Raw genomic sequence first — 27,023 nt, forward strand, 5'->3', positions numbered from 1 at the left:
AAAAAGCCCTGGTTCATCACATTGGCATCATAAAATCTATACTTTATTAGCCTCAACAAAACATCACTCTCACTTTGTCAAGGAAAGGGTTCCCCTTTCTCCTGTTCTCATTAGACTGTACTTGGAATATTGCATCCAGTTTTGAGCATCCAGGTACAAAACAGATGCTGATAAACCTGACTGAATTCAGCAGTAGGTCATCAACGTGGCTGGGGACTGGACAGCATGATATTCATATGAGGAGAGACTGAGGGATCTGGGCTTTTTTAGCCTGAAGAAGGGAAGGGTTAGGGAGAAACTAACAGCAGCCTTCCAATACTTGCCAGGAGGTTACTGAGAAAGCACAGCCAGGCTCTTTACAGCACTGCATGACAGGAGAACAAAAAATACGGCTCATAAATTGAAACAACTGGATATCAGAAAAAAAAAAATCTCACCATGAAGCTAATCAAGCTTGGAGCATGATGTCCAAAAAGGCTGTGGAATCTTTTTCCTTGGAGGTTTTCAAGACCCAAATAGCAAGAGGTTGGGCTASATGTCCTCCTGGTCCCCCTCAGCCTGAATGATTCTCTGATTACGAATCTACATGCAACTGTTGCACATATCAGCAACAGTCCTGGTCCTACAAGTGTCACAGTGTTTTGTAAAGTCCAATTAAAACTTCCAGTAGAAGTTAGGAGGCCATCAACGCTCTTTTTGGCAGGTAACATGATGAGACTGCTGTACAAGTCATCTTTGTCACCRTCTTTCTTCCCCTGTTTTGCACATACTATTTCCATTTCCCACAACAGGCTGAAACATAGATTTTTACACATCTGCACACTCCAACACACACCAAAAATCAGTCCCCTTAGAGCTTACCTCATTCCTCATCAATTCTTCTGCCTCTCTGATTGAAAACATTCATGCACATGTATCTTTTCTGTTCTCATCTTCCTTCCCCCCAACCTTGGACTATACCGCTTTTCTCTATTCTTTGCTCTTTTGGTATCAGTCTCTTCTCTGCCCAACTGACAGAGACAAAATAATCTTCTCTATAATTCCCTCTGCCTTAGCAATTTTCCACTTATTTTTCAACTCTATCACTTCTTCCCTTGCCTGCCCTTTCAAGTTCTCTTGCCATCTATTACTGGTCTCGAGCGYTTTCAATTTTTTTCACTACATGCAATCTCATTTTTTTCACTGCTGGAGTTTGGAATTTAGGCCRTGCAGCAGTCACTTAACTCTTACAAAGCATGTGGAAATACAGGTCATGTGAAAGATAMTAAACAAAACAAAACAGCATTTCATTTTAAATCACTACATCGTTACTCATTAGGTACAACTTGATATTATTTGGAGTTGTCACATTTGCAAGCTGAGGCAGGAGAGGCTAGGATAGAAGGATGGTCTTTTCTTCAAGAAAATGAAAAAGGAACTAGATTTCATTTATCAGTTCTGTGGGAGTGCTGTAGAACATCAGGTAAAAAATGGCAAAATCCATTATCTTTCATTATTTTTTCCTCTCTGACTCCCTACAGAAGCACACACATACCCATGCTAAAGCAGCAGAGACTCAGTAACATAAGGCTTGGTGCAGACTGCAAAATCCATGTGGCTTGCTCAGGCAGTGAGCCTGGAGTGAAAGGCAATGCCACTGGGTCTCACTGCTGCTGTTGCCCCCGCTAGATCGACTCACCTACATACGCTCACACATGCCCCTGCCACAGGGATGCTGCCTACATCCTGCTGACCAACCAGCATCGATGGGCTGTGATGCACAGCTCAAAGCTGCCACGTGTCCACTGCAGGGTAGGACTGATGCAAAGTCTGCCTGAACTGGCTGCCCTGTACCCTGCATAGAGGTTAGTAAGCACATTAAATAAATTGGCCTATTTCAAATCCCATTGGCACCAACACCTCATTCCAGTAGTTCATCTTAATTTTTCAAATGACTAGATAAAAGCTAAAGAGGTGATGGGAGATGAAATTAAAAAATAGCTGAGGTAGATTGGGTTCGACTGAGAAGCGCAGATACTTTAACGCTGAAGGAAATTACTCCAGGATGCAACACAATCTTGCTAAGTACAGGCTACCTTTTGATGCTATTCACCAACATAAATTTTTTTGCTTGATGGCATCTTTCATGCTGTATATACACCACTGCAAATCTGCAAAACTGGAGCTGTTTAAGTGTATGTTATGCATAAAATTGCTCTGGACAGTATCTTCACCAGAAAAGATGACCAGAAGAGACTGCTTTTATCTCACCAGAAGTCATTGGCTTGCAATATATACCAAGTCTTGCTGACTGGGGCGTTACATTTAATAAATGGTGTTTTCCGAGTATCAGATTTAGAACTGCATTCTTTTCAGTGCACATACACTCTTCCAAGTCAAATCTGTCTGCCAACTTTTTGAGACAAAGATGGAGCTTTTCTGAATTTATGAAGACTCTGCCCTGATACCTCTGGTCATTACTGCAATCTAAACAACAAGCCCTCTCCATCCGTCCATGGCTGGCCATTCTGGTGCTTAACCTTCTTTCCTAAGGCTTTACACATCTTTGCATAGGACCATTSAAAGCCTGGGGCCAGCAACATTTCTAAGACATCTCGCTTGCTTCTTTTATTTCATCCAAGGTCTTAACGGTCCGTTTCCAATGTTGCGAGCAATCTGTTAGAAAATGACTAACAAGAAACTGACTTCAGGTGAGGAAGCTTCAGTAGAATCACATGAGGAAGTAAAGCTTCTACTACTTTCATCCAGATGTTCTTGACAAAAMCCCAAAATGAGAGGAAATAAAGAAAATACATACCAAATTATTTCACTCTAAGATGGATGACTTTCCACTGTTGTCCATAAACAGTCTCCCTCAGAACAACACAACCTAAGATTTCAGGCCTTCAAAGYCTACCACAAATTCAAGACCAGACACCTTGACACAGTGCACTAACTTGGATCAGGAACTGTTTCTCTGTTTTATTGCATTTTGGTAGAGAGGCTTGATGCCTTTGCGAACAAAATAAAAAGCAAAACAAACTCAYATTTATATTTTACCTCAGTATTGAGATTATCAGGATTTCACTACAAAGAATCAAAACTATACTGTGAGCCTTACTACTGAGCACCTCTCTAAGYACATAGCAAAGCTAGAAACCAAAAAGCTGCAGGTTGCTTTTGTTTTGTTTATTAATTCTACTTCCAAATATTTTGCAATTTAAATTATTAAAACACAACTGTCAAAAGACAGTCACGTTACAAGACACAAAACTAGGGTTGACACTTCCACAGTTGAAGTRCTTAGAGCTCAACTGTTCAACGTACAGGCAGACATACAGTTTGCAGCAATGCAGAGCACTGCCCACTTGAGAAAGCTTTAGAAGGCTGAAGTATACATACCACCTGTAAAAAACTGTACCAGGTTACTAAGGTATGAAGGGACAATAGTGGGCAACTAAGYAAAGAAAATTGGCAGAGATGGGCAGATACCAAACCATGATTTCTTTGTCACATGGAAAGTGATAGGCCCTCTAAACTCCTGGCTTTAGCAAGTAACTTTTTTTGATACTTTTTAGATAATTCTATAGAAATACAATTTAAGTCCGAAATTAAAAAATTGTTTCATAGTAATATATATCAATCTGTGTCACTGTTCTATAGCCAAAAAAAGTGGTTTTGTTCCTACAGTTATATCACATTTATAATTCAGTTTGATAAGATATTTATCTACTTGTTTTCTTATTTTACATCCTCAACTGAGGTAGCTTTGTAAAACAAATCGGTCAAGTCTTCTTACCCTTAGCTTTCCTTCAGTTGCAAATTGAGGGCACAGCATAAAAACCTTCTAGACAAAGCTAGCACTAAATCWGTGAAAGGACCTGTGACTAAGATACTTTTCAGGTCCCTTGGCTTATGCAAATAGTAAAATAAAAAAATAGAGAACATAACTGTGTTCTATTAGAAGATAAACCCTTAGTATAATAATTGTCCAGCATAGTTGAGCACTACAGCAGGCAAAAATCCAGTTAGTGTTCAGCAATTATGTTCACATTTATTTACAAAATTTATGCTTTGACATAGCTTCAAGTCATTTAGAAATTCTCCCATTCCCGAAGGCTTCAGCTATATTTACAATGCAGTATCCCATACTATTTTTCCTAGTGTCATGGCAACAAGGAATACAATATTTAGAGAGCTATCAAGTTCTGACAAGGCCAGGCAGACTCTGCATCACCACATCATATTAAAACAGAGCAGGACGGGTGTACGTGTGAGAATGTGTATACGCGTGTGCCCCTCCGCATACAGATGCGACTCTGCCAAGTCTGCAGAAACAGTAAAGCAGGAGGATGGAGAAAGGGGACTAATGAAACTATATTTGTTTCTTTAGATCTCCTGGCTAAAGGCCCTTAATCATGGTATAGATTAGACTGTGCTGACTCACTTAAAAAACCTGAAACACAAGGAAGCTCACTTCCTTCCTACTTTTTTTTTATTATTATTTTTATTTTAGAGCSAGTCAAAACTCTCCAAGTCATTGAAAGCTAAAGATTCTTTTCTATCACAACAACTGAGACTCTCCTGTGCATCTTTCCACCTCTTTTAATCATTTTCTGCTCATCAGTGAACCCAGTAAACTGAAGACCCACCCCCCCCCCGACCAGACTGCACATCCTGTGTAGTTTTAGCTGAACAGACATCCTGCGCTCGAGCTCGCCTGCCGTTTCTAGCACGCTCGCTTTGCGGGAGCGCCAGAGAGCAGGTCAGGATCCGCGCTCACCTGCACAGCAAGCAGCTCCACCACGACAACGAGCTAGCGCCAAGATACCAGCGCCAAGATACCGACACACACCATGCGACGTGATGTTGCCTCCATCAAGCAGGCAAAGCGGGGGGAGTACCCCGGGGGGGGGGTTGGTTGCTTGTTCCTACCTCCTCAGTCTCCTAAGCGCTTCAGGCAGGCAGTTCACAAGATTCCTTGAATAAGYGTATGCAACAATTAAGAACAGAAAACGCCATCGTACTGCCAGGGATGTTATGGGTTTACCAGTGGAGGGAATGCTTTAGAAATAAGTAAAGATACAGAAATTCTTCTCTGAGAAGTTAGACGAGCAGAAAATAACTAYGAGCAGATACAAAACTAGTGGTGAAGCAAGAGATTGGGGTCACTAAGACAAGCAGACGGGATGAAGTGAGACAGCCTTTTTTACCTAAAGCTTCGTCTCAGAAGTGACTATTGCCCTAGCAGAGCCCAGCTGACAATTTATTCTGCCAGCGGCCTTAGAGTCCTATCTCCAAAGATGCTGAGCGTTGCCTCTGGACCTCAAGCAAGTGACTGACTTTTAATAAGGATGCCCTCCTGGAGCTCTAAAACAGAAGAGGGAGTCCCTTTTCACACAGCCGTTGTCCTGTTCAGGAGCAGGTTTGGTTTTGCTTTTACTCAGGCTAACTTCTGGGATTAATTACTAGTGGATGAAACCAAAGTTCAAGCGTTTCATTCAGCTGAGCTAGTAAGTGCTGCACTGCAAGTCTTCTAAAATTAGCAACTGTCGTGATTCTTGAAACACGATAAAGACTCTTTGAAGGTTGGGCTCCCATGGCAGCGCTGCTCAGTCACAGCCGTGTCAGCCATACCGCAGATGTGCTGCCATGCTGCCACTTCTGGAACCTGCTAAAAAGATTTGGGGGATGGGGGGAGAAGAGCTGTGTGCTTTTTAATACGTTACCCAGATGCGCGGATCTCAGAACAAGTCACGGGGCCACACTGGCACAGAGGGGGAACACAACAGAGCAGGGTCTGTCAAGACTACCCCTGACCAGCCTCCCACCACGCTTCGGAAGGTCACACTTTAATGAATGGCCACACTTCAGCCACTGTATGCTAATGCAYGTAACTGCCTCTATTTCCAGCAAAAAATAAGTTATTCAGCCTTTTCAGGCAAAGATAATTCATATGATTTAGTCAGAACCTAACTTCCACTGCTGCCTAATAGCATATCTCATTTAGTTGTTTCTGAACTCCAAATTGCAAAACCATTCTGTAAACTGGTATTAGTTTTTGTCTTTTAAAAAAGATCAAAACAACAATTTTCATCCCAAAATATAAATTCAATACATCTCACTCCCTTTTTTTAGCATATTTTTTTTGTTATTAAAAATGTAATTATTTGATAAATCATGGGATATGAATCACAAAGGTGGAAAATTCCATCTTTTAGTATTTTGAAGAAAATATATTTTGTATTTTTGTATCTTCTAATTTAGGCCAGCTACAAATACTAACCTTCTGAAGCTGCCCTCTCCACCACCTAACACCTTCCTTTTGGTTGTTTGTCCTTCAATAAAAAGGAGAGAAACTCAACATGTAGAATTAAATTCAGAAGACTAGAGAACCCAGGTCTGCCTACACAATCAGCTGATAATAAAAGATCCTCAAAATAGCTTCCTCTTGCACTTGAGAAGCAAGATAGATATTTTACATATACTGTGCATAATCTGAAAATAGTGCATATGCTGATGCAAAAGAATGTAGAAATTAAAAAAACAGTACAGTTCATGATTACCAGCAGTCTATGGAATAGAAATATTGCATGATATTTACACAGCACATACATAGCCAGACTGCTCCCTCTTGAATACCAGGATACAGGCTCTGGTGCCTGCTCTTTTCTCCTTCATCAAGGAGACCTGCTTGCAAGAGGTCTGCTTGGTGCATTGCCTTGACAGCACCCATCGGGTGGGACAGGCCAGAACCACTACTACACTGGCAAAATAAATCACTCAGATGAAATGGGATTTCTCTGTTTCAGTGACTTCTGGAAAAATTGTTTCTCTTCAACTACCTGCTCTAAAGAAAAAAAAATAATGGATTTGGGGAAGGAAGAGAGAATGAACTTGAGACCACCACTGGGTTGATCTTATCCCAGTGTAGCAAGGTGTATGCAATATCACCTACTTCAAAAGGGACCACTGAGCTCAAAAGAGATTGCTATAAGCCCCCATTTAAGTACTGGTATCTAATAGAGGGAAAATTTACAGATCAACAGAGTATCTTCTGAGCAGACAGTCTTGAAACATAAGATGTCTGTACCCTTCTTAGTACTTTAAGTATTTTCCTGGGTAATCGGAAGCCAAACTTCAGAATCTTTCTTTCAAATCCTTTCAAAAGGCATTTCTTATATCTTAAAGAAGGGGAGAGGGAAGGGGGGAAGGAGGCGGTGGCTAAACCAATGGAATTGAGACTGGATAAGTAGCTCCCGTCTGGATCTGAGTACATCCAGATACACTCTGAGTGCCAATTGCCTACTGAGCTTGATAATAAATCTGGCGCAACAGTGTAAGAACTACATAGAGGAACTACATACAGCAGCCACGACATCTTCCATTAAGAAGTGGACTGTAAGCACATATGACTTTTCTAAAACCACTAAGCAAATAGTAAATACACAACTCTATTTGTGAGTCAGTTTGCAAACCTGAACTGAACTCTTTAGGATCACACTGCTCTCTTTCATCTGACTATTTTGCTTTAAATTAACTTCTAATGTTGTCTGAAAGACAGCTTAAATTTATTTTTCTTTTATTTCTTTTTTTCTTTTGAGGGGGGTGGGACATCCAGCTTGCATAAAAGAGCCGTTGCCCTCTCGTGGCTACGTTGCTTGGGAGTGGACTTTGTTCACTAGAAAGTTGTATCTGAGAGTGGCCCATCACACAGACTTTGTGTATGCATTGAGATTTGTATCAAAGAAGGAAATGCTGGCTTATGTCCAGGTCTATGATTTACTGTAATATTCCAAAAGTACATGCAGATGACTAGCACAATTTAATAGCCTTGCCAAAAACAAAGGATGGCAATACTTCTGGTATGTTCTTTTTCCAAAAGTCCAGACTTAATGAGAGCAATAATGCCTCTATTTGCTATTTCTGCCTTCAGAACTTAAGGCAATGTGTTCAGTTCTGCTAAAATACTGCTTACTTGAAGTCAGACATATTTGACATGGCTCACTGACGTATCAGAGAACTAAACCTCATTACTGAAAGGAAATTGCTACTTTTCTCCCTCTCTAGGAAATACCAGAATCGCATTTTACTTTTACAAACCCATACTGAAAATAGAAATCATTTATAACTTCTATGGACCCAAACCTGAAGACTCCAAATACTGTGGAAACAGTACAAGGGAACAGAATATATGAAAATACCCACCAGTGCAATACAGATGCATGTAAAAGGCAGGAAATGGGCAGCAACATGAAAAGTAGGAATCTAGTGTTTACTCCSAAATAAGAAAAGTGTGGTTTGCTGCCGTATGGTTTCTGATCAGCATGGAGATGTGTGTCAACTGGCATGAAAAGTTGTTGACTTCTGCTCCCTGCTTACTAAACTCTTCCCTCCTCTTTTCCTCACATCCCATCTTGCTTTTCCCATCATGTTTTTCATCACATCCCATGCTTTTCATACCTAGATTCTCTGAATCCATCCCTCAGAATCTGCAGAAGGTTTTCTATGCTGTAACCACAAAACCAGCCAGATTAGAGAACAGGGAAACAAGTTATTTTTTCTATATAATTTGTAAAGAAAATGTGCCAAAGAACTGAAACTGAAGAGCAGACAGATGTAACCAAGAACGGCAATACCTTTGCTTTGCCTCAATTAGTAAAGTTTCACAAAATGTTGTGACACAGAACATGGAGATTATCTGATTTATTGCCATCTTATTCAATTCTTACTCAGTTACAAGTTAGTCGTGCTTAATCACCTTGACTTACCTTTCCAGAAATCAGAACTTGCTCATCTAAGTTATTTCACTTTCATTAGCTGACCACATTAACAATAACGTATTAAAGCACCATTGGAATGCCTGGATTAATCTGTGGGGCAAGGCTAATAACATTTCAAGTTCATCTTGTTATGAAAACTGAAAAGTCTCTCTGAGCTGAAAAAAATGCTAAGAGTTTACTAAGCATCAAAAGAATCTCTGCTTTTTTTTGTTAAGCTTGTACTCAAACACTGCCACAAAACCGTAGCAGCACAGTTCTAGCAGGTGGATAAAGGATTGCTTTTAGCCAGACTGAGCTCAGGAATGTGGAAAACAAGCCCAAAGCACAAAACAAAGAATAAAAAAATAGATGAGTAATTGATGACCATACAAGTCACGCTTGGTTAGCAAAGTACTTGGGACACAGGATGTGCAGCCTTATCTCACTATGATTACAAGTCTCAACATCTGGCTGTCATAGTCCATGCAAATTTGATAGCAGATGTTTGCAATAATGTTTTTCTAATTACAAATGCACAGGGCAGGTTGTTCATTTCACCACATTTCTTGTCATCCTTCCATTTGAATCATCACCCTTTTCCCTCTTGTCCATCAAGCTTGGGCAGGACAAGGCAACCGCTCACTGAACTGAGCCTGCTCCAAACACGTCCTCACTGCCTCAAGCTCCGTGTAGCTCCCCACCTCCTTCGTTTTCAACACAGAGGCCTCCTCACACATTTTACACACACAGGCAAAGCCTCATGTGCCTGTACAGCATCCTTGAAAGGGGCACACAGCCCCAGTACATCTTAGCACTGCCCAGAAGTCAAGAAATCGGAAACTGTGAACAGCCCAGTTGAGAAGCAGGAAAATGGTGCCATTACATCCTTCTCTGTCTCCAACCCAGAAAATCCATGCCTGCCATACAAATCATTCAAAATTACATTTCCCATTTTACTCCACCTGTGTTACTACTTCCACTCTCCTTGTTCTGTGAATACAAGCTTTGGGTTAATGGCCCCTACAGTCAAACTTTAATTGGCAACATACAACTTTCTTCCAGCTCCAAGCTCCCTTTAGCAGTATCTACCTATTCCAAATGGGAAAGATATCACACATACCACTGCCTTGGCTCCAGAAACAAAAAGTTTAATTTTCCACATAATAAGCAGACCAACTRCTTGTCTGAATTTTAGGAGTCTGTTTATATCCATTCCCTACATCCAAAATTAACAAAAAAAAGAGAGAGAGAGAACGGGAAGGCAAAAAAAGAAAAGGAAAAGAGAAAGCTTTCTACATTGAGATTGACTCAGCTTAAACCTTGTCTTGAAAGGAGCTTTGGCARAGGGGGGCCCAGCCTCACATCCCACAGCAGCTGTACCAAATGGGCCAAGCTCTTTTAGGGAATCCAGTCCTTCACATCAGTTGTGACACTGACACTTGCTTCTTCATTCATTGCGGGGGCGGGGGGGGGAAGGGTTGCTCAATTTTATATTCTAGCACTGCAGAGTCCAGTTCACTACCACAGCAGATATYAATAACTTTCAGCCAGTGTAAACCTGAGCTGCACTTGAATTCATAACCTACAGGCAAATGACTTCAGATCACATTATCAGTCCCCTGAGCCATCTGGTCCCCTACTTGGCTCTCGCCTGCAACTTCCTGCCATGCAGTTCTTGCACAGCTGTTGTATTCATAGTTTTGGAACTGAACAGAATTTTTACTGCTTMTGTAATTATTCCTAATTTTCTACTGCTCATCAGTATGCCTTCTAACATTTACAGACAGACACCAGATTCAGTTGGTGTCAACAGTGTCCCATAGATACAYGGAAACAGATTGCAATTCTTTCATAAAGTAACGAAGAACTAGGATTTACAAGTGCCCTTTTCAGTTTCAATTCGAAATGTGCTCAATTCAGAAGACTCTTAATTTTGTGAAAATATGTACTAAACCACTCTGAATTTCAGATCTGGTCATGTCTCTAAAGTTTCATTCCAAAATCCTACAGCCAAATAGTTCAGATCATGGCGACTTTAGGATTCAGATCCCAGCTCTGTAATTTAGATCGTTTGATTTAGGCCATTTGGTCCATTTGCATCAAACAACTAAATAGTCCTTTCCATATCATGAAATATGACTATCTAACACTCATTAAGAAAAGAGGTGAAGAAGCATCATTTCATTTCTACTACTTTTATTAATAAATCTGTATCAACCAGGTATCTATGCACAACGTGCTTGAAGACAAAACCAGTAAGTCCTCCTCCTCCTTTCTCTCTTTTTGAGGACAGAGTATTATCCTCTGGCTGCTTACCACAGCCACTCTGAACTTAACAGAACCAGCAGAGAGATCATTTCTCAGGTCAAAACCATAAGCCTCTTGTCCTTCAGCAGAAGGACAACATGGCTGTTAGCTTCTCACTGAAGTGGCCTAGAGGCACATCTTGGAGCAGTGCCTATTTGATGCAGGAGCGGGCAGTGATATACACATACACACACAAACACACACACACAGGAACACACGCATTTGGACAAACACTTTGAGCATATGACTCTCCTAGAGGTTCAGAAGCTACTACTGAACACATAACTAAATTAAGGAAGATTTCACTATGGTACATAGAGACTTCATGATGACAACTCAAAAAAAGTACTTGGACAGTGGATCAGAAGGATCAAATGCTTGACATGAAAAGTAATTGCAAAAGGTGCAGGATACACAGGTGAGAGGAACAGATTCTGTGTTGGAGAAAGTGGAGATCCACATCAACTAGTCGCTTCTTTACAAGCTGACAATTCAGTTTTTGACTGCCTACTTTAAGAACAGGTAGCAACAAATATAAGGCAAGAGGAAGAAAATGGAAGGACTTTTCTAAAGTATCCAAAACTGAAATATGCAAGACTTTTAGTTATTGGATTTATTAGGCATCAAAACTCCAGCAAGAAAAAAAGTTAATGTGGCTTATCACTTGGAAAATCTAAACAGACTTGATCCTAAAACCTTGTTTCCTAAATTTTCAGGAATATTTTTGCCCATGTTTGAGGAAAGTATTCCATTTTTCCCATAACTGAAATATTTCCCCAAGTACTTCTTTTCAATTTAAAAAAAAAATGACCAAAGCATAATCTTTGGCTATGGAGTTCAGAGAGAAAAGTGCAAGACARAAAATACTTCTTAATTCAAAGAACATATTTTTTAAAGTATGATTTAAAATGGACAATTTCACACATAGGAGGCAAAAAGATAAGCTAAACCCAAGAAAATGCTCTGTATGCATCTTTGATGCCTCACTACCAGTACCTCCAAGACACGTTTTATATAAATCTTAGAGCAACTAAGAGCCATCTGTAGACAAATCCATTTAATAACAAATATTGTATTCAGCCAGCTTACAGAGGAACCCTCATGAGCACTCTGAGGAGCCCAGCACATCCCACGGAAAGTGGAGAGACAAGAAAACCTACYACCATGCAGCAACATTCATCTCATTGCCAGAACAGATGCAGGCCTTGACACAAAGCSACTCTGTACAGCTAAAAAGCTCTCTGAAAAGGACCCAAAACAGGAGCAGCAGAGGGGAGACACTGGAACGCTTTCCTAATCCYCAGGGAAGGAGCACAGCACAGGTAAGTGCAGGGGTGACAGTCCTACAGGGTGACCTCCTGCCAAAGCAGGGCAACAGCTGGACCGCACAAGCCATTTGAACAGTCACACAGCAGAAGCTCATACCAAAGCTGTCCAGGGAGCAAGTGTAGTCAGGTAGGAAGCAAGGACTGACATAGGGCARGGCCAGGCTAGACAAACCAACACAGAGCACGAGACAGAAGTAGTTTCAAGGAGAGCATCCGGTCATGCTAGCACCAAAGAGAGGTGGTATTATTTTGTGTGATCCATCTCTAGAATAGTAAAGCTTCAGCAGTAGTGACGCAGTGCCTAAAACTCCTTCCAACCTAGTCATCCAGAATCAGTCAGGCAGAAAATTTACTCAGTGCAACCAGAATAAAAGTAGGGACCAAAAAGCCACAGAAGAAATGACACAAAAGAAAGGAATTAGAAATAACTCCCCAAAATTATCTATTCAAAGACACTGGTCTAGCTGAGCTCATCTCAGGAGTCAAAAATTACAATTCAGGCTTACAAATAAAAAGAAAATCCAGATTCTCCTGTCTGACAGCAGCAGAGCAAAGGAGAAGGAGACCTTCTCCTCTCATCAAGCAAAAATAGAAATATGGCACCATTTCCAAATACCTGCCTGCCCAGAAACAAGACAACACCACTCTGCTGACCAGGTCAGCAAGGTCCCCATCACATAACTGCAGGGCAGGTCCTAACCAGCCAAAAGAAGTGGTTGAAGTGGCTCTGAATCAAGTCTAGTAGATTGGGAGCCAGCTAGATGTAGCAGTCCAGCACACTACAAATCCCTAGCCCTGAAATGAGCAGCCCAGGAGAACTGCACACTTTTCCTTCAGAGACGGACACAAGGTAGTCCTTCCTCAGCCTAGCTCAAACACACTTCTGTCAAACCACTCCCGCACTAAACATCACACAATGCATCAAGAAAAGTCCCACCATGAATTCTAGGGAAAGGATCATTTTGTCAAAGGCCCAGGGGAAGGAACTGCTGCTTGACCAGTTATTTGGAGCAGAGGACRATCAGTCCATCAGGTATACCTTTGCAAACAGGTGCAAAGCACCTGCACATCACCCTCGGCCATAGTAAAAGTCACCACAAGGGATAGGTTATCAGCCCAGGCTGACAAACAGGGCAAGCAGCTGGCACCTCTGCGACGCAGCAGCTGGGAGGGATAGCGCAGTGCTGGAGGCCAGGTACACGGCCATGCTGCTAACGCGAGCCTGTACGACTGTACATTACACTCACGAGGGTGGTACATGCACACAAACCGGTGTGCCATAAAGTAAGTGAATATTTAGCGTGTGCAAACAGTCTACTTATTTTTAAAAACAAATAAAAGGATGCAACAAAAGAGCAATGCAAGGATGCAAAGAGGATATGAAAATCTCTATTGGTTTCAGTAACTAAACTGTGGTAACTAGAGCTGTATCAACAGTACCTCTTAGTGGTCATAGCAATCTGCTACCAAAAAAAGGAAAAAGAAACAAGAAAAAGAAAAACAATCCATGAGTGGAAACACTAATGATCTAGGAAAAAAATAGAAATAAGGTAAGACAAGAAGGAGCAGGTACTCTACCTGGAATGGTGGTTTGAAGAGACTTTCTCCTCCTCCTCTATCTTTTAAAAAGATGAATGTGAACAGATACAGCTCAACCAACGTTCTGTGTCCCACATGCATACACTTTCCACAAGTACTGTTAGCATAATTCCCCCAGACCACAAAAACTTCACATTTAATATGCTTAAAAGAAATGAACCCATTGAAAACATTTCAAATATATAGAGTAAGTCTCAAACCAAGGTAAATAATCTTCATATTCCTTAGCATATGGGCTGTGGAATGGCCAAATGAGGAAGGGGATACACTTATCCATTTACACAGATGCCTAAAATATGACAAAGTATAAAATTTTTTTTGTCATCGCTGTGCTTCACTCCTGCAAGCTGTGAAGGACCGGCGGAGAGCTAAACCATCAACTTCTATCTAGAAAAAGGTAGAGCCTGAAAAAGACAGAGGCACATACAAACTGCTCACGGGGCCGGGGAACACTTTCTGTTGCCCTACTGAGGTCATTAGCATCTGGATCCTGAAGCACAAGGCACCGTCTCTTGCGACATGGCTCAGGCAAAGCTTGTAAGTGAAAGGGATAAATAATACACCAAAGGCTACTGGATCTTTTGGGGAGATCATGAGTATACATTACACTACAACAGAGTAATGAGGGAGTGGAAACAGTTACAACCCTAAGCAAAATCTTCATGAAAACAGGCAGGCAAATACTAGAAAACAGTGAATGAAAATGAAGCCTGCTGCCAACCCTCCACCTCACTTGCAAAACCCAGAGAAGCGGAGTAGCCTCCTGTAACATCTTCCAACCTCAATAAGTTTAACATTCATTTTATTTAGGAAAGAAATAAGCACGTTTACCACTGCTTGATTTTAAAATAGCATCATATTTGGCATATAGGAGCATTCAAATACCCTATGCCTACTTTCTAATGGCAAGCTGATGTGCTAAATTTCCCCAATTCTACCCTGTGCCTGTAAATCTTCCAGCCAGTCATTAGCTGCCTGGTGAAGGACTGACATCTCATATATTGTCACTTAATTATGTTATGCTACATTGGGCTTCCTAGGAAGCACTCATTTAGCACAAAAACACCTCTAAAGAAAACCACATAGACAGACTGCCCAAGCCAGAGATGAAGGRCTGCTGCTGACAGGGCAATAGAAGTGACAACTGAAACAGCCTCCGGAACGGAAGGAGAAACCGTAGCGACAGAGAAAAAGAAACCAAGCACAGACATTTGAACCATCAGATAAACAGCAGCTGACAGGACATTTTAGATCTGGAAGGAGRGAGCAGAGGAGAAGTGCACCAAAGCAGAAATAGAAAATGACTCTCCTGAATGAACTAGATGTATTTGAAATGAGTCACGGGGGAAGGTGAGCGCAGACATCAGCAAGTCGAGAAGCTTACTGCACGGTACCTTGCTGCTGAACCCAGCCTTCAGAAAGCAGAGATGGCTGAATAAACACAATAAGAAAAACAGCTTGTTCTGAGCGCCTACCTTTGTAATGTTGAAAAGAAAACRTGTTTAGGGCACAGACCTATGAGTTGGAGGAAGACATCTCCACTGCTGACTTCAACAAATGTAAAGGGCATTCAGCACCTCAGAATTATCCTCCTTCTTCTCACCCCAAGGGAGAGAGAAAGACACAAAGAGATATTTCAATTTTTTCTACTACGAAAGAAAAAAAATCACCCTGCTGTTGTGCAACACGTGTGTCTTAGACCCACTGTCTTCAGTCTCAACATGTTGCCAAAAACCCAAACCAACAAAACTGAGCATAAAATAGCCATATCAGCAAGGGACATAAAACAACACAAACTCTGCCGTGTAGCAATAATGAGCATGTACACGCCACGCACACACACGCACACACAAACACACTTTCTTCAATCACTTAGRGTCACTGGAGTCTTTAAACACAGAGCCCTGTGGATGCAGCGTTTAAAGAGGGATCTGCGAGAAGGCTGCATTGGATCTTTTGGTACTCCAAAACCGAGAAGGATTTAGTGTGTTTAAGATGACAAATGGCTACAGCAGATGTTCTGCTCCCCTCCCCTGGCTAAACTTTACTTCTCCTCCCCTTTGTAAACATTAGTGTTTCTCTCAGTCCCAGTGACATCTACCTGGCTGGAAGTCAGCACTGTTCACAGCACCATTGCAACTACTGTGTTTGGCAGCCTTACACCGAGTTCTGTATCATTCAGCTACATCAAATCATAGAAYATTTTAAAGTCATGAATTATGTGGAAATTGCCAGTGAAGAGCAACATTCAAATAGGTTTCCCACTCCCACCCCYAAAATAGGTTACCGAACTTGACATCACCCAAGTTTAAGATCCGAATCCAAGTTGCATGCAGACACATTCCTAATTTGAGTGAAAGTGTTATGAATTTTTTTCCCAATCTTCCATGCATGCATTGATACTTTATACTTCTGAAAGACCCTATTTCTTGATATGATGGGAAGTGAGAAACTGATTTTGCTGCACGTCTTACTTTCTCCCATCTCCCAGATACCTCTCAGAAAAAGCATCCTATGGATCCACAGATGGTAAGGGACCATGGACACTGCTTGCCTATAGGATATCCTACCATTTACCATCAAATCACTGAGGATATGTAGTCTTCCTATAATCAAAGACACTCATTGAATAATTTCATTCAGGTTTCTAGCACACAATCAAGCAGTCACTGTTACATGCACAATTGCCTTAATGTGCCGCAGAAATGATTGCTGCAGCAAACTGCACTTAAAACATTTTATAAAACAGGAGGCAACATTGGTGTGTATTCCTCCAAGATGGAGAAGATGGGTGAATTGAAATCTACTCTTTCCCCTTTCTTATCTTTCCATCATTTTGCCAGCAAAGGTCAATCGCATGCTCACAAACCACCAGTGCACAGAAATTTGCAGTATTAGAGGAACCTTAGTCATCAGTTCTGGTTGCATGCAAGCATAAATAGAAGCAGAGCTGGAAGTCTGTACTAGAGCTGGTCAGGAAATTATACCCCTACTTCCCAACCCACACTGAAGCAGTTTAGGAAAATGAACAATCTTCAGTTTAATGAGGAATTTCCAGTTTACACATAATTTTATTTTCTGGCAACCAGGCTTTTTTCTCAATTCAGTTAAGTTTCAGTGTTTTTGAAGACAGACAGAAGTTCAACACACGTGGGAAAGRTTTTCATTTAAGTTCATTTTATCAGAAAGCTTATTTCTTCCCATCCCACACACTTAAAATTAAACAGCAAACTTTTTAGGAGAGGAGTCCTTTTTAGCAYACAGAACATCTACCTTCTTAATTATTGCATGTCCAGTTCATACTGTACTGCTCACATCCAAAATCAAAAATCTGAATGTTTGTCCTAGGCTTTTTTCTACTATTACTTGCAAAATTTGCAATCAATCTGGAAAACTTACTCAAAGCTACTGCAAATACAGTTTGATAATATTTATAATGAATGTATCAAAAACCCCCAGTATTTTTGGACATTTTTTTGTAAGTGCTAACACTCAGTGAACAAAATTTAGTAAAGTTTATCATCTCACAGCAAAACTAAAGGTAGATGACAAGGCTCAAAATATGCTACAGCAGCATATTTTCAAGTCACAGATGCCTGGATACACCTGAGGGCTAAGCATTTTCTCTCTCTCTCATTTTTAAGAGAAAGAAACAAGAATCTCTGCAAAGATGCCTGCATGCACGAGTTTCCAAACCTTTGAGTAAGTCCACTTTTACGAAAGGAGCAGTAAGTCAAATTCTAAATATGAAGAGGGAGGAGAAAAGATAACTGGAAGTGAAAAAGTAGTCATGCTTTATAGGAACTAAYCTAAATCTTCATTCCAAATTTGCACATAACCTCAGATTCTGGTGGGGGGGAGAAGGTTTACCACGCTATTTGCTTTTGAATTGAATAGTTATTCATATTGTACTAGAAATACAAGTACAGCATGCAARTATGCTAACTGCCAGACAGACTTTCTGCCTAACAAAAGATATTATCACATCTACTTTCCTTCAGCAGATAGAAGCATCCTTTGGCATCCACCAGTTTTCAAACATAACTGTGAAAGACTATGCTTTTTTAGAACCTACATGTTTTAATATTTTAAAATGTAAGCCATCTGCTCTCSCCAGCTTAACTTTGATCCCCACTTTACTAGCATCCTCTGACTTACAAACCACCAAAATTAGCACCAAACTGAAAAATGGAATGAAAGAAAAAAGCAAAAAACAGAGCAAGGAATCATGCAAATAGATGCTGCCTCTTCCCCCTAAAACTCCAGCTCATTTTCACAAACTCCCACTCTCTCTTCATAAGCTAATGTCTAAGTCACCCCAAACTGGAATCGACAGCATTAGATACAGCCAAATGCACTGGTACAGCAACTTCATAATTGTAACAGGAAGGGATCTTTAGATCACACACTTGCTGTGCAGAGACTTGCCAAATTACCCCCTGGCCAAATGTCATAGACTTTAATGGAGCTAAAGGATTGATTATTTGGCCTAGCATGACAGGTTTCCATCTCCTTCCTTCCCAAGGCTGCTGACTCACCTGTTCTTTTGGACAGATTTGTTTAAAGCAAATAAATGATACCAAGAAAATGACTACAGTGGAAACAATAGCTCCAGCCTACATGCTAAAAAAYAACCTGTCTAGGAATCATAACTGTGAGAGGCTCTCCAGCCAGGTCACAGAACGGTTCAGGTTGGAAGGGACCTCTGGAGATCATCTAGTCCAACCTCCCTGCTCAAGCAGGGTCACCTASAGCATGTTAGACAGGGTTGCATCCAGGYGGSYYTTGAAKATCTCCAGAGAAGGAGACTCCACMACCTCTCTGGGCAACCTGKKCCAGKGCTCCGTCACTCTCACAGGGAAGAAATTCCCCCTCACGGTCAGGTGGAACTTCCTGTGGTTCAGTTTGTGCCCATTACCTCGTCCTGTTGCTTGGCACCACTGAAAACAGTCTGGCCCCATCCTCTTGACACCCCTCCCGTCAGATACACACATTGATCAGATCCCCCCTCAGTATCTTCCAGGCTAAACAGGCCCAGCTCTCGCAGCCTGTTCTCGTAGAAGAGATGCTCTCATCCTCTAATCGTGTTTGTAGCCCTACTACATCGGACTCTCTCCAGTAGTTCCATGTCTCTCTTGCACCAGGAAGCCCAGAACTGGACACAGTCGTCCAGGTGTGGCCTCACCAGGGCTGAGTAGAGAGGCAGGATCACCTCCCTCGACCTGCTGGCCACACTTTTCCTAATGCACCCCAGGAGACCACTGGCCTTCCTGAGCACATTGCTGGCTCATGGTCAACTTGTCACCCACCAGCACTCCCAGGTCCTTCTCTGCAGAGTTGCTCTCCAGCAGGTCAGCCCCCAGCTTGTACCCCCAGCCTAGGGTTATTTCTCCCTAGGCGCAGGGCTCTGCACTTGCCCTTGTTGAACCTCAGGAGGTCCCTCTCTGCCCAGCTCTCCAGCCTATCCAGGTCTCTCTGAATGGCAGCACAGCCCTTGGGTGGATCAGCATCATCAGCCAACTTGCTGAGGAGGCGCTCTGTCCCCTCATCCAGGTCACTGATGAAGAAGTTGAACAGGATGGGACCCAGTACCGACYCCTGGGAGACACTGCTAGCTACAGGCCTCCAAATAGACTGTGTCACTGATCACAACCCTCTGAGCTCTGCATCATCCAAGTGATCTTTAAATACAGATTGCTTATTTCAAAAGCCATAAGCCACACATGCTGTGCTTTAGCGTTGTATTTATGGCATTAGACAAAGCTACGCGCTCCCATAAGAGATTACACCTTACTGGCCCATTTGGAAAAAGATATAAATGTGCATGTTTGACATAAAACAAGACAGGTAATTACTTAACAGATTGCACCATATTTCAGAACAGTCCTGTATCCTAGTGCACTTGCTTGTCTAAGATATACATTATTCTTAACTGTGGTTTAGTCCAAGTCCCCTTGTCTCAGCACCCATGCTCAGAACAGTGAGAGATTTATTAGYCACTTAAAGCAGGATTGGTCTATTATACACCCTATTCAAGCACACCAACTGGATAACACAGTTAATGCTACCACTCAGGAAGCGTCATGCCTTAGAGCCCCGTAAAACTGGTCTCTCAGAAACAAAAGGGGCAGTGAAGGGGGGGGGGACGACATGCACTTAAACCTTTAAAGATACATGAGACAAATCTTGTCATAATAAGCAACTTGCAGTCATAAATGAGCCTTTAAAAGAAATAATATTTCACTACATACTGTGCAAACTCTGTAATAACAGGCAACTTACACAATCCAAAAGACTATTACATTGTGGATAAGGATGATAATCAAGTACAGAAGACTATTATACCCTGTGTTTAACATAGCCTAAAGAGCAGGACATTTCAAGGTAAACGTAAAGCAAATTTATAACGGACTTGTGCTTAGCTGCTCATAGCAACAAACTCTGGTAGGAGAGAAGCCAAAGGAGTCAAAAGCCAACAAGAATAAGACTATTTTAGTGTAATAACAGAATGCTTAGAACACATTCTCCAGAAACCAAGTTGGTATTTCAACAACAGAGAATTTTCTGGGCAAATATTCAGTAGTCTCTGTATAAACATGCTAACCAAATTTTTCAGTTTATTTTTAGAGTTTTTAAGTTTTTCATCAAATTCAGCATAATAATCCTGTAGCAACATTCCTGTTCATTCACAGCTGAGAAAGTTTTGGGGAAGAGGGCTTGTTTTTTATTAATACTCTTAACTGGGCAGAATGCACAGGCCTGTRTGCCTGTACAAACATAACATCACATGAAAGTATAAATGTCTCCATATTCTTGTTCAAGATGAACACCTAGCAGCCCAAGTGCAGGTGATGTAAACCTCATAGCCTAGAGTCTACATTTCCATGTGTTGATACGAAGCACAATAGAAAACAAATTTTCAGTTCAGCATCAAAACATTTTAAGGCTGGATCAATCTCAGGGTCCTGCTTCGGCAAAAATTTTGTCAAATCCCAAGCTGACACCCAGTCAACAAGTTAGACAAATTAGTATTGACCTAGCCGGCCACCTGGAGACATCTTCATGAGTACAAAGTTATTCTTCAGAAATCACTGAAGTCATTTAAATGATCAGTAAAAGATGAAAACTGATCATCTGCACCATGATTAAATTCTATGGTGCAACCTGGACCAACAGAATTTGGACTTGTATAGGGCAGGTATTTCTGCTCTTTTTCTTTCCTTAGCTGTTTCTCTGATAACAAATTGTCTTGTTGAGGCCTTCTGCCTCAAGCCTCCAAGTAAAACTGCRGTCTAGTCTAAGAACCAGCTTTTTYTTCACTAGGAACCATTTCAGAACATACATTTGCCTACAATCTGACAAAATACAGTCCAGATCAAGAGGATCTCTAAACCTCTGACATGGAGGCTACCTTCTGTGATGAGTGAAAGTCCCACTCTAAGGCACAAAAATCCTGGCATCAGTATATTGCTACTAGCTTTCCTTAAAAATAAATACCTCCTTGCCTTTTTGAGGGAGAGCCAAATCATTTTGGCTCAAGTCTTCCAAAAAAGATGCAATGTCTAAGACAGGCATCCARCAGTTGAACATCTCACCCCAAAGCATGAAAGTCAGGCAAAGTTATAAGAAGTCRTGCACAATATTACATGAGAAAAGCCTATGTTTTACCATGCTCAYCTGTAGCATCTACCATGGATAGTGACTTTGACTGTACTTGATCTTTACACGCAAGTACTTCAGAGGGTCCCCTACACACTCCTGGGAGGTGCTGTGACACAGTAGGCCCACCAGTGCAGCATATCTCCACAATGTACCTTACTACAAGATGTAGCAAAAGCCATAGCAGAGACATACAGCTGAAAAATAGCCTCAGAAGAAAAGCTTTTTTCTTCCCTCCCCTTCTTCAAACCACTGACTAACTGACTATTGGCTTTAATTTATTTGTCAGAAGAATGCCARTGCTGGTTAACAACTGGAAGATATTACCCGAGGAGGATGTGGAATCTCCATCAATGGAGGCTTTTCAGAAGAGGTCAGACAAACATTAGTCAGAAACCACCTTATTTGTTATAGCTGAAACTGCTTTGGGGGGRAAAGGAGCAACTCAGGGTAATTGCTGGAGATCAAGGCTTCCAGATATAGTTTCTCTTGGTCTAGGACACACAGTGAAGAACAGAGAAAAATGTTCTTGCATTAAGTTTATTGAAACAGGGCTGCTTGCAATATTCATGTCAAAATCCAAACCAARCTAAGCTTTCCCAGTTTAAAGCTCTGYTCCACAATCAAACAAACATAAATGYGTRAATGAATTCTGAATTTGAGTTGGCTTATAAGTTTACAATGAAAATCAAGCATCCCTGTGCAAAAAGTCAAGGATAGTTTGTTCAAAGCTTCATAGAAAAAAAAACTTTACTTCTGAAACTTAAATATATATATTTATATAAATATAGGGAATTTTTCTTGGTTTGTTTTTTACTACCTCATGTCAAGCATATCTCTTTGATTTTGCCCTGACCCAACTGTATCTTCTACAGTCTGCACAACTATGACAAACACGAAAGAAACCTTCAACTACGCCAAGATCAAGGCATAATTTTGAAGATCACTTTTTATATGGAAGTGATCAAATCAGAGATTTTTTTTCATCCTGTTGTTCTGCAGGACTTGCATTTTGAGTATCTCTTCCAAGAGCAACATTGGTTCTGTTTGCAATTCAACTCTCCAGTGAACATTTTTAAAATGAAAGAAGAGGGGAAGAAAGGAGAGTCCAGAAGACAAAAACGTGAATATATTTAAAACAGGGATTCTGTAGGAATGAGACAGTTCAGTTTCATGTGCATATATTTTAAATTTAGAGGAAGTCTTGCTTACAAGGCAAAACCGCTAGTGGTGTGAATTATACGGCTCCAACTTCCTCYAGCTTGGCAGGATGGTAGGAGTTGTGCGGAAGTCAGCCACTGTGGTTTGACTCTCTCACTGATAATAGCCGATCCTCCCTCCACCCCCAGAAAACTCAGCACTCTAAAAATAAGARGGAAGCAAAAGGAGAGCCGTTTCCTTGCCAACACTAGTAGCTGGGAGGCCTGGAATGATGCCATTAGATACCCTGCTATTTATTGCCCATTTCCACCCCATAGGAAGCTTGGGGAAGTAGTTGCCAAAAGAAAAAAAGAAGGGAGAAAAATAAACCTTCCTGTTTGGCTTAACATTCAACAGGACAAAGCCAGATAATTCCAGCTCTATGTTTTGCACGTTCTTGCCCACAGTTGTTTTCCTCCAGAGGCTCCTTCTAAAAACAAACAAGGATTTTTATACATCAAGGCTTTCAAAGCAAACACAGGAAGCATCTTCTCCAGTCTCCTACACATAACCTCTCCTGATTCAGCCTGCTGCTTTACTCTCTCTTCACTAAGCATTTTCACACTGGACAGCACAAACCTAGAGGAATTACAGAACATACATGAATTCATGTTCCTTCAGAAATTACTGTTCCATCAAAAGCTTTTCAAGTCAGAGTTTTAACAAATTGTCTTGAATCCAAGATGTGACTTTCAGGGAAGCAAAGGGAAAAACAGCCATTACAGAAGATTCATGAAGTTTGTTCTCTCCTCTGACCAACTTTGTGATTATTCAGACTAGTCTTCTACCTGCCTAAAGAACGTGGCAGGCTAGAAGGCCTGTGAGGCTAGAAGGATATACTGAGAAGATGCCTCAGCACATCCTGCTGAAGTCATTCCACTTTATTTAAATTAAGTATTACTGAGGACCAAAACCATTATCTGGTGAAGTTAAGCTAGTCATCTAGCGTTTCCAAAGTCCACTCCTATGAAGAGTTATCCTTTAGCATCTACAACAGAAGAGATAAAATACAAGATTGAGGYTGTCATCAGGGCACTTGCATGAATGCAGTGAACGCTTTAAGACCTTCATTTAAAGTGCTTGTTCTGAATTGAAGTTGGCTAAGGAGTGATACAGCATTTCTTTCCTCATGTGAAAGGCACTTAACTCACTTCCAACTTAATTAAAAGATGAAAAAAAAAGCAGGTGGTAGGTGGATTGACATTGTTAGGGTCTTTGAGGATTCCCCACCCTTTATTTCTTCATTCAAGTAAACTTATTTCACAAATTTAATCAAAATACCTGGATATTCCCATGTCAATCAAAACTGCATTTTGAGGGACGAATAAACAAACTATTCACCAATAAAATTTTCCCAGCCCAGAAGAGAGGGAGACAACCATCCTTCTAAACTCCTCTTCAAGCCTGGATCAGTCCTAACACTAGCAGGAGCTGAAACAGTCACATGGTGGCTATACCCCTCCCTCATTCTCAATGGGMAAATAACTCAAGAAATAAGAATTTCTCATTTCTACACCGGACACACCCTCTGACAGGAGTTTACTGCACAGAAAGCAGTAGCTAGCCCTTTAGGATCAGTGTTAATCCTTTCCATGTCACTGGGGCCGAGTCGCAGTGCACATCCCCAACCCCATGTCAGAGACCCGGGCTCACTCCATACGCTCCGTACCAGCTTCCTTCCCCAGCCTCCCAGTGCAGCCTGGCTCCAACGCAGAGGAAGCCCAAGCAGTAAGGCAGGACTGGAACCAGGCTTCTCCCAGCCAGGCCACCAGTCTGGGTGACCAGCACTGGGCAGGTCAGGTCCCACCTGCCCACAGCCTACAAATACGCTGCAGTACAAGACAGACTGTATGCAGCAGGAACCCACTGAAATGCATCGGTAGTACAGGGTGGGAAGTTTGTTTCCTGTCTTGCTAACATATTTAGGATTACAACAACAGGACAAAAGAGAAGAGACGGAGCGAGACTTCCCTTCCCCCTCCCTGGAAAAGAGGCATCCACGCAGCACAGCCAAAGCCCAGTAGTCATAGCTCGTAACAGTTAGGGAACAGGAACCTGCGAATCAAGACCTCATGTTTGGCAGGCACATCGCCTTGTCTTCCCAGGAAAAGCTTTACCCTCTGGGATACTGGCTATTCTGAGTGCTCCTCTCTGGCTTTGTACAGGAACTCAGTGCCAGATCAGAGAAATTCTTTTCTTGCAAAAGTTTCATCCATAGTGACAAGTTTCCATAAAGTTTTGATGAAAAGTTGTTTTGTTGGAAAATTCCTGACCACCTCTAATCTTCATGCTAAATCATAGCCACAAATTTATAGCACTTTGCTCCACACATGCTGACTGGAGTCTAGTAAAACTGTATGAGCTCTGGTTCCTCCTCCACCACTCCTTTAGGGCATGTAAATTCTTTTATCCCCTGGGTCCTGTATAACCTTCTGGTCAAAAAAAATGCCTTTTTTTTTTTTTTTTTTCCCTATGCATAAATCAAACCATTGTCAGGAGCAAAGCATCCCAGGCAGGAGTCTTCATAACTTTCCCTTTATATTCACGTTGTTCTACCAAGCTATTTATTCTCCCTGCATGGTTCATCTCAGATGTCCTCTTTGAACACAGTGGCAAAGGTTTACAAGCATAGGAGGTTTTCTGCAATTTGCAAAGGGTTATAAGCAATTGAAAATTCTTCAGTTGCTCGCTGCTGTTTTAGAAGAGCAGTGCCATCTCCTAAATAAGCAGTCAGCTGAAAATACTGATGATAYCCCTTCCATACAGTACTCTATTACTGAAGTGACTTCTGAAAATTCAAGTATTTTAATTCAAATTCCCAGTTTTGTCAGAATTTCTACCTGAATTAGTCCATCATTTTCTCCTGGCAACTTTCAGTATCAAATAGAAATGACATTTTTCTTTCATCAGTGCTAAAGATCAGAAGGCAGTTCAGCCCTTCACTCTTTTTGATTTTRCAGGAAGATGTTTTCCTGCTCTTACCAAAGCAGGCGACCTTGTCCTTCAAAGTCCCATTATTCCATTCAAAGACAGACAGCGAGGATTCAGCACAAAGCTTTTTGCACTTGCATGTCATCCTCACTACAAAACTGCGGATCCATCTTAAATTCAGACTGAAGCGTGACACAGCTGTCACATTGGCGCAAGGAAGTCATGAAGATCATTTATTTCTATGTGGCAATACACAAAGACAGACATTGAGGGCTAAACAGGCTTGAATGATCTCATATTTGATGTAGACCAAATGCAAGTACATGGACAGTTCCCCTGGAGCAAGTGACGTGCARTAATGTGTTATTCCACAGCAATTCATTTGCATGCTAACTCTTGTTGCTTCCAATCAGTCAAAAGACAGTGTTGATCTGATTTTGACAGGAAGTAGCCAAAAGAAATATGAACCTTCAGACCCGGAGCAGAGATTTCTTCCTGCTCTGGTGTTACAGATACAATTATTCATCTTCAACTGTATCTCCAATCAATATATATGTGAAATAGTAGTTGATCGAGTATGACAAGTCATTCACGTGCGTCATCTAGCCAACACCAACTCTATACAGTTTTCTCTTATTTTAAATAATCAAGGCTTGTAACTCCAGAAGTAGGATCCCCAAGTTCTCTCATGATGTTAAATTCTGAGAAATCAAAGTCAGTACAGAARGAGCTACTACAATATACATGTTACAGATGTTCATAATTGCATATGACTTATGACTGCAAGTGTATGGTGCCTCTCAGTTTCTCTGCACTCCATAGAATGAGGCAAAGAAAAAATAACATTCTCCTTCACATCCCTTTTCCCTGTACTGTCAAAATGTCAACTACTCCACCATCTTATCCTCCCCAACCGATAGGGCTCTGCACTTTTACAGTGTTTGTACTTGCTCTGCTTAGAATTCAATTTCCTCTGGTGATCTGCATGCAGACAAATATTGCCAATGGCACTAATGTATATTTGTTCTTCTCGAATTGCATACAGAAATATTGTTGCTATGCGGCAAGCACAAAACAATCCAGAAGTCACCTGACATCCTCCATCAAACATTTAAGAGTCGTCAAACTTAATTTCCCCTTTGTGCAATAAAACACCAAGAGGAAGCTTTAATAGATTGTATTATGTAACAGTTCTATAAAAATAGCAGGCCAGCACTGGAGCACTTCCTTCCTGAGGCCCAATAACCTATGCTGAAAG

Source organism: Rhea americana, unplaced genomic scaffold, assembly GCF_003343005.1.
Source record: "Rhea americana isolate MKP2758 unplaced genomic scaffold, rheAme1 scaffold_89, whole genome shotgun sequence".
NCBI lineage: Eukaryota > Metazoa > Chordata > Aves > Rheiformes > Rheidae > Rhea > Rhea americana.